General features: G+C 34.2%; 2 long non-coding RNA genes and 1 pseudogene across 2 annotated transcripts; 1 reads left to right on the top strand and 2 right to left on the bottom strand.

Annotated features, from left to right (window-relative positions):
* Window positions 1-238: 238 nt before the first annotated feature.
* The window catches only part of LOC126877722 (omega-amidase NIT2-A-like), a 50,619-nt pseudogene continuing 41,980 nt past the window's right edge, over window positions 239-8,877 (bottom strand).
* Window positions 1,163-7,371, bottom strand: LOC126877724 (uncharacterized). The gene is made up of 3 exons (XR_007695272.1): window positions 6,636-7,371; window positions 1,791-1,974; window positions 1,163-1,391 (listed from the first exon to the last, which is right to left on the bottom strand). It is a non-coding gene; the product is annotated as an uncharacterized LOC126877724 (long non-coding RNA).
* On the top strand, window positions 3,190-5,332 carry LOC126877723 (uncharacterized). Its single transcript, XR_007695271.1, has 3 exons — window positions 3,190-3,453; window positions 4,869-5,066; window positions 5,236-5,332. It is a non-coding gene; the product is annotated as an uncharacterized LOC126877723 (long non-coding RNA).

Here is an 8,877-nt window from a genome sequence, read left to right as displayed (position 1 = left end):
ATCGACCAATTTCTCCAAGCTGATAACTTCGAATTGATGTTTCTATATAAGAAGTGTTATGTGTTAATCTGTCTAAATGTTTAAAAGGTGTTATAAATTAAATGTTGTTAAACGATACGTAATTGCCTTTTGATCGTAAATTTTACTATCAAGGGGTCTTTTATGTATGCGTAATCATTGTGAATTATAACAATTTATGTGATCGATATTAAAGGTGTTTAAAAGCATGTAGTTTTTTTCTATATTACTATTCTCCTATATTATTATCCTATATTATTATAGCATTCCTATATTATTATAATATCCAATTACATGTTGATACACAAGATATACAGATTATTATTTATAACGTTTTGGTTTTCTTAATTGAGTCATTCATTTAGTACAAATGATAAGAAATTAGTAATAATTCACAAAAAAAGGATATCGTAGTAGAAATATTATAAAAAAACATTTTCTGTTTTAGTGTAGAGTTACTCCTTCTTACAGACAGTGTCGTACAAATCTGTACGTCTCTGAGAAAATGTAGGTATCTGAGCCCTTACTTCCTCACAACTTTTAGATCTGATAGAAAAAAGAAACATACGAAGTAATAAGTAATGCTTACTAATAAATTCAACAAATACAGAGGAAGATGGTTAAATCGATAAATTAACGAGACTAAAAATTAATTACATCATGGATCTCTCGCTTTTAATTTTAAGCTGTAAATTACCGATATCGGTGACTGCCATATTCTCTTGAGTTTCCAAATCGTAAAGAATCTTTCCCCAGGGATTGGTCAACTGTGTATGTCCCCATGCGACGTAACTTGCTTAAGGAACACGAGCCGGTGATATGCAGGCAACGTATAATTGATTATCATTCGCTCTGAAACGCTGAAGTAATGACCAGTGCAGTGGTCCAGTGGTCATATTGAATGCCGCTGGATATATCAGCATTTGGCAACCTAACCCAGAGAAGCAGGAAATATGAAGCCACCGAATACCAATTAACTTCGTAGTTGCACGGTTCACATTCCATCATTTCTGAATATGCGAGGACAGTCCTCTTATTGTGCTTTTAATTCTTTTATTTGTTTCATTTTCAGCAAATATACTGGTTTTTTAAATTAAGCTTCTTTTTATACAGAGTTACAGATTATATTAATTTTATATAGAATATATTTAAGAAAGATATTTAATTTTTTGCTAGTTAAGTATTGATCGATTAAGTTACTGTACTTTGTTCCGATAAATGCGTGCCATTTCCTCGAATCTAATATCATAGCAAATGCCAATACCTATTTTGCAGCCCTTCACATCGAACGTCGTTAGGGAGTTACCAGGACTGAGTGAATCACTCTCTCGAAAAGTAATCTTATTAGGAATGTCGATGTCGAATAGATGTACCTAATAACATAAAAATGTAGTCGCTAATTCTATTGCTGCAACTTTTGTAATTTAATATCAAAGTTACCAACTCCTAAACTTTAATTATTTTTTATTTAATAACTGACAGCGTTTTTATCACTTTCTTTTATTAAAAAATCCTATCATTTAATAATGTTTAAAAAGGAGAAAAAATAAGTATAATAAATTTTAAGTATGTGAAAAATTTATACAACACAAACACATTACAACAAAAATGGGCGTTTCCCGTATCATAACGTATTTTATAAACCGTAAATTATAGAATTGGTTATAGTATACGTATGTACATATGTATATTCCTAAATTATTCCTAGATAGAGTCACTTTCTTCGCCCCAATATTTTCAAATTCAAAGCCATAAAGGAATATATTACTTACCTTCGGTGTTTTGCTATCAAAGTTCCATCGGGACCCCAAATAGTACAGGTATTGTACAATTTAGCGCCCTCTATTTCAGGCATCGTACCACCAACTACATAGATGTTGTTTTCTTTAGCTGCGTTCGATGAAGCAACGCTCGTTTCACCATCAGGAATACTCTCGGCGTATTTTGGAAAGTACTCTGCATTGCAATATTTCAATTAATGAAGAATAACTGTCTTTTGTTCCAACCATAAATTAAATTGAAATGTTTGTCAGTTTTTAATTTTTAAATTATTAAAATAACTAAGTTTTATATTTCGACTTAATTAAATATGCAATTACTTAGCTAATAGTATATATAATAAATTGTTTCTACAGGTTCAAAATGAAAAATGAATATTTAGAAATATTTAATTACGACAATGCTATTTGTGTTAGCATCAGTGGCTTGTTACTCAACGACTTTGCTAGTACTTTTTCAAACATAAAGTTAGTTTTCAATTAACACTTATACTAGAGGCGGAATTATAAATGCAAAATAATTGATAATACTAATTTATAAGTACCTAATTATTAGTATCTTAAAAAATATATTTATACAAAAATCACGATAATCATGAAAATGGGGAAATCCTATATTCTCGAATCAATTCACAATTTATTTTGCATATTAATTAGATTCCGCGCTCATCAGTACGTACTCACTGGCGACATCGAGAAAATTCCTGTATCGGCAATTCCTCGTACGACCAGAGGATCGGAAATATCAAAGGATATTATGGCGCAGCGCGAGTGGAGAAACAGAAACATATGAGCTTAACACCGTAATACTCTTATCATAGAAATAGAAGCAGTCCTCAATTCCCGCCCTCTAACTTCTATCTCCACCGATCCAAATGATCTCCTAGCCCTCACTCCCGGACATTTCCTCATTGGCGATTCATTAATGTGCTTACGTGATCGAGATTTCAAGGACATTCCATCGAACCGACTCTCCAAATGGCAGCATATCCAACAGCTTAAACAACATTTTTGGAACCGCTGGCATAAGGAGTATTTGAACGAGCTAACCAACCGCAATAAATGGAGCAAGGGTGGACACAGCATCCAAAAGGGCACAATCGTCATCCTCAGAGAGGACAACGTTCCCTCCATGCATTGGCCTCTGGGCCGAGTTATCAAGATTCATCCAGGCGCCGATGGTGTCATCCGGACAGCTACAGTTCAGACGGCAAAGAGCATTTTGGATCGGGGCGTCAAAAGGCTTGTCCCACTGCCAATTCAACCCGATCTCGAGAAACCCGAACAACTAGCCACCGAGACGAAATAAGATGGGAACTTCAACCACACCTCCCTAGTTTGATCGGTACCCTCTCAAACGGGGGGAGAATGTTACGCCATGCGGCTTACCCATAGGTCATATTCTTAACTATCGATCGCGGCACTATAATGTCGCAGACGGATCGTCGTGTCTGCCCGGCAAACAAACATTGTAGTGGCAAGCGCATGGTTCATTAAGCAGGGCGACTTCCAGAAACGTCGACTCGTGCCCGTATTTTACCTCGCGTAAAAGAATGTGGCGTGATCCGAACGTAGTGGGGGTCGCCTTCCAGAAAAAAACGAAAAAAATCGAAAGGCGTTCAGAACTTTTCGAGATGTCGAACCGTCAACACATGTGGTATGTCGCGCATTACTTATCAACCAAAACGCAGTTACATTTTTTTTGTTCCATTTATATCTTTCTAGTTAATAAGTTGTTGAAATAAACATTAATTTATTTGTGTTAATTCTGTGGAATTTCGTTGAACTACCCTTATTATCATAATCGAAATAAGGGGATCGATCAGTTCGTGGCGTCGATTATTTAATCGTAACGGGAACTTACAACTCTCGTTGACGTGCTATCTCGCGATCGCGTCTCTCCGCGAACGGTCGAAACAAAATGATTCACTAAAAACTGTCCTGAATTCCTAAGAATTTATTTACCGCAAAACTGACAAAGTGTTTATTTAAAACATGAGGTTGAAGGTAGTCCTTTTCCTTTCATTTCATTCATTTTCATTTTCTTTCTTAAGTATGGCTAACACAATATCTAATCAATTAAAATTTTATATTTTCACGTGAAAAGTTTCTTTAGATAATTATTATCAACATGATGACTAACTCTTACGGATTAATACGTGTCTGTAGGGCAATCCGGTGGACTTGATCGGCCTTTTACTTCGAAAGTTGAGTAATCGGTGTCGCTTTCTTACGCATCTTTGAACTGTATAAATGTTTTAAAATTGTTTGATCCAGAATGTACCACACCGGACAATCAAGAAGGCAGGTGCCTTGACTACAGAAAATGTAAACCTCTGCAAGAAATATGGCAGATACAGTACCGTACAGCCACCGATTTTTATAGACGATCAGTGTGCAGATACCAGGGCAATGTTACGATCGTTTGCTGTCCGAACGATCCAAACAAAGAGAAGAGAGAATTTTAATAAAAACTGTGTATAAGTATAAGGCTTTGCGACCACCATACTGTGGTTTTAGCAACGTCTCTCATACCAGGGTGGTCGATGGTAAACCAGCTGAACTTGGTACGTTTATGTCTTTCTTTCCGATTAATAATAAGCCATTTACTGCAAGAATGAACTTTAAAGGCATTAAACAGCACATCAATGTACATTTCAATTAGACTAAATAATAATGCTATGATTTTATCGGTAGTAACTTTACTTATTAACTTGAATTATTTCTTTCTTTTACTTCATGTTAGGAAGAGTATCTTTTTGCTTGAAATAAAAAATTGATATAGGAGTAATAATATGGATAGAGATCAAAAACTGTTAGGGCAGAAATTACACGTTTGAACTTTATAGTTCAGTATAGTTCAAATAGAAATTATATAGAATTATTTAATAATTTGTATTCCACTGGAATAAAAATTTAATTTCTGTCTTTATCAAATCTCTATTTCAGAGTATTTGTACGTATGTACTTATCGTCTGCTGTATGATCGAATATCGAATAGGTAATAATCGTTGTTACCCGTTATGTGAGAAAAAATTATGTATATTCACAACTATGACTATTGCATTTTAGGCGCTTGGCCATGGATCGTTGCATTAGGTTTTCGTAATCCCCGAAACCCAGACAAACCACTATGGAAGTGCGGAGGTTCCCTGATATCGGCTAGGCATGTTTTGACCGCAGCACATTGTGCACATATGGATGGAATAGAAAACATACACAATCATAATATTGTCATTCTTAGATTGGTGGAGGAGGTGCCATTTTCGAGTAAGTCCTCAATATATATATATATATATATGCTATTGAGTATTACTGAAGTATCATATCCTGAAATTTCTTACTGTACACATATATTGTGTCATAAAGCGTGTATAATTCTTTCTCATACTTTTGGTCATTCGTTTCCTGCATTTTCATTTATTTTTTTATTTTTCAGGGTACGTATATCCCATTTGTACGAAAGAGCCCCTACGAAAGAGCAACTTCGTCGGCTATAACCCCCTTGTTGCTGGATCGGGAGCATTAAGATATAGTAAGTGATATCAATTTTATAATAAAATTAAATAGTTCCAGTCTTAAATATCTTTCTTATTTTCTTCGTAGGACGACCACGACGTAATGCATTAATGGAAGTACAAATGCCAGTGATTAAGAACGCCGAATGCAAAATAGCTTATTCCAAATTTCCTAATGCACCTGATATCACTGATGGTATAATATGCGCCGAACATGCTCAGGGTGGAGAGGATTCTTGTACGGTAATTAAGTTACAGAGTTACTACAAACTATACGGTATCTGAAGACACGTCGATTCGAATTAACATCAAATCGACGTCTTAAACATTAAAAATAATAGATAAACACAATTTAATAGTTTTGCCCACTTCTCACACCTCGTTATGGTATTTAATCTAATTTCCTTCTAATCTTAGTTTTGCTCAAAATACATATAACATGTACGTTATAAATTGGAGTATTTCAATACACAAATCAATAGAAGATTATTACTGTATATAAGTATAATTTCAATACAATTCGATCGATATATTTCAGTATCTTTGATTAAAAATTTAACGATCCTTTCAGGCTGACCGCGGCGGACCACTGCTGATACAACATGAATTAACCTCGTATTTAATAGGTATTGTGTCTTATGCTTATAAGTGCGGCACAGCTGGGTATCCCAGCGTTTATACTAGGGTCACATCGTACCTTGACTTCATTCTCCAAGCGATGCAATAATATGATATTACTGTTCCATAAATATCATTGTGTAAAAAACGTAAAGTTGGATTTTCTTATTGTGGAGATAAGAAACAGCTCAAATTTACATTGTTTTGTACGTTACAAATTATAGGCTTAAAATGTACGAAATGTAACTTTGAAACGACACTAATTTTTTACGCACGATAAACCTCCACGACTTAGGTATGTAAAGATGATAAACGTATATTAATTCTATAAATTTGGTAATAATAAACCAACTTTCTGAGAAGTTCTGTAAATTTCGTTTCTGTTGTATCAAGAGAATAATGGAATATTCCACTTAGATCGTATACTTCTTGTACGTACGTACAAAATTTTCCGGCTAATCTAAAACACTTCATAAGATAGAGAGCTTCTGGAAATTCGGACACAGAGAGTGCATAAAATACAAGATAAGTCTCGTGTCTTTCAAAATTATTTTTTATTCGCTAAAAACGTCCTGTGTACTCATGCAATCACATGCAACCTCGAAACTTCACTTATTTTTTATCACTTTCCAATTCAATACACAGTTTCAGCATTTTTGACTATATGTAAGAGAAATTTCCATTCAGCCAAAGGTGTACTTACAGATTATAGATTCCTATACGACTCTCAGTAAAAATTTATCCGCACTCCAGATAGTTAAAACTTCTGTCGACCGTATTGATCCATCTGCACTCTTCGTATGACGTCAATATCTGTTCAGTGCTGCTGCGCAGGTTTCTTTGTGTTACGTCAATTCGTTTGTGACCGTTGCGCGAGTAATGGCGCTTTGCAATGGTGATTTGCAGGAAAACAGTGCAGGATGCTGTGATTCGTTTCTTGTGGTCGGAGGTTATGTTTGATGCCTATATTTATCAAAGATTTAATGCACATTATGGAGAAAGTGTTTTGTCACGAAGTGTGTTTGAATGGGCACAAAAGTTCAAAGAAGATCGCACAAGTGTTATGAAAAAACAGCTGGACGCCCGTCCACATCCACGATGACAACGTTGAACGTGCTCATGAACTTATGCTCTATGGAATAGACGAGTGACACTGGATAATGTGGCAAATCATTTGCAAATCAGCCACGGCTCTGCTTATGCAATAGTGCACGACAGATTTGGATTTTAAAAAGTTTGTGCGAGATGGATGCCGAAAAAGCTGATGAAAAGGTGAAGACGACGATGCATTCGTGGTTCGCAGCTCAGCCCAAAACATTTTTTAATGAGAAAATACAAAGGTCCTTCGGCAAATGGACAAAGTGTATACAGAAATCGAGTGATTATGTCAAAAAATGATGTATGTCTTTTTTGACAATTGCTTAAAATAAATTCTACACCGACAGAGCGGGTAACTTTTTACTCACCCTCGTAAGACACTTAAATTTCCAATCTATTATGATGAATAAAAGAGCTTATACTATTAAATCTAATTGTATTTTGTTGCATGAGAGTACACGTGTATGTGATGTACATTACCTTTATATCCCCTTGAACGCTTCAATATTGCGCATATATACTATATTTTGTACAGCTTCTATAAAATTTCGTATGTTTGTTTAGGCTGTTAATCTAGAGGCTGGAGTACAAAGAAGTGGCACAATGATGTGGGCTGATGACATTTATAATTATCAAGGAATCACCCCTACATTCGCTCAGGTATATATCGTTGACTATAACGTATTTAACATATATGATTGTTAGAATATTAATAATTAATTTTTAATTCTATCAGAATTTTAATGAAACTGTCCCTTGGGAAGGAAGAACTGATACCTTGATATCACGGTTTGTACATCCTATATATACGACAAATTTTAGAACATTATATAACGAAGAACCAGATCGTCGTGGCCATGTGATGTGAATAAAAGGACTTGAATTTGATGATATTTTTATAATGTTAGATAACATAACTAAGTATCTTCACAGTAAGATAGGATGACATGGTTTACATGATCTTAATGTTGTTCACTCGAGTGATGATATTATAAGGAAAAGCGTAATATCACAGGTAGGATGATTCATAATTTAGAACTACTAACTCATGTATGTATTAAAAATTAAAGAAATATATTAAATTTTATAGGATATTTATGTTTAGTAACCAGTAATTCAGAGATTGGTATTCATGGTTACTATAACGAGGCTGTAGAAACGCACCCTTTCTTCTTTGCAAATGGTCCTGTATTTATGTCTAAGCCGAAACTGGAACCTCTGAATAATTTAGATTTATTCTTGTTATTTTCTAAAATACTTATCTACAGTATACCATAAGGAATGATACCGTATCGCACCTAATCAAGTGCCTTAAGAAACATCAACAGGATATCACAGTAAGTAATCCCTTATCGACAGATATGTAAGTAAAAGTTATGTGTCATTGTTATACACAATTATGTGTTAGTGTTATACACAGTTATTTATCATTTTCTATTAATTCAGTTGTAGCCACTACAATATCTATGACACTGGTAGTAATTATAAGAACAATAATGATGTTCTATAAGAGGAAATGATGATTAGGAACAAAAACTTACAGGTAAGTCAAAGTATATGTTATTTGCCATTTGAAAAGAAAGTTACTAACTTGGAATTTTTTGATAAATAATAATTGTGCAAAATATATTGGATTTCAAATTTGTCAAAAATTGATATTTAAGAAGCATTGTAATAATATAACATTAATATTTTGATTTTTCAGAAGATATCATGCGGTGGATGGATAATATGCAAAAAATATTAAGCAGTATATGAATTTTCATATTGCGTAGAGATAACAAAATGAATTTTAAAAAATGTCGACACGGTAATAAGAAATAGCATCGTGACAAAGAATATATAAA

Source organism: Bombus huntii, unplaced genomic scaffold, assembly GCF_024542735.1.
Source record: "Bombus huntii isolate Logan2020A unplaced genomic scaffold, iyBomHunt1.1 ctg00000228.1, whole genome shotgun sequence".
In the NCBI taxonomy this organism is placed as follows: Eukaryota; Metazoa; Arthropoda; class Insecta; order Hymenoptera; family Apidae; genus Bombus; species Bombus huntii.
The sequence above is the reverse complement of the archived record's forward strand: the minus strand, read 5'-3'. Positions and strand labels throughout refer to the sequence as shown.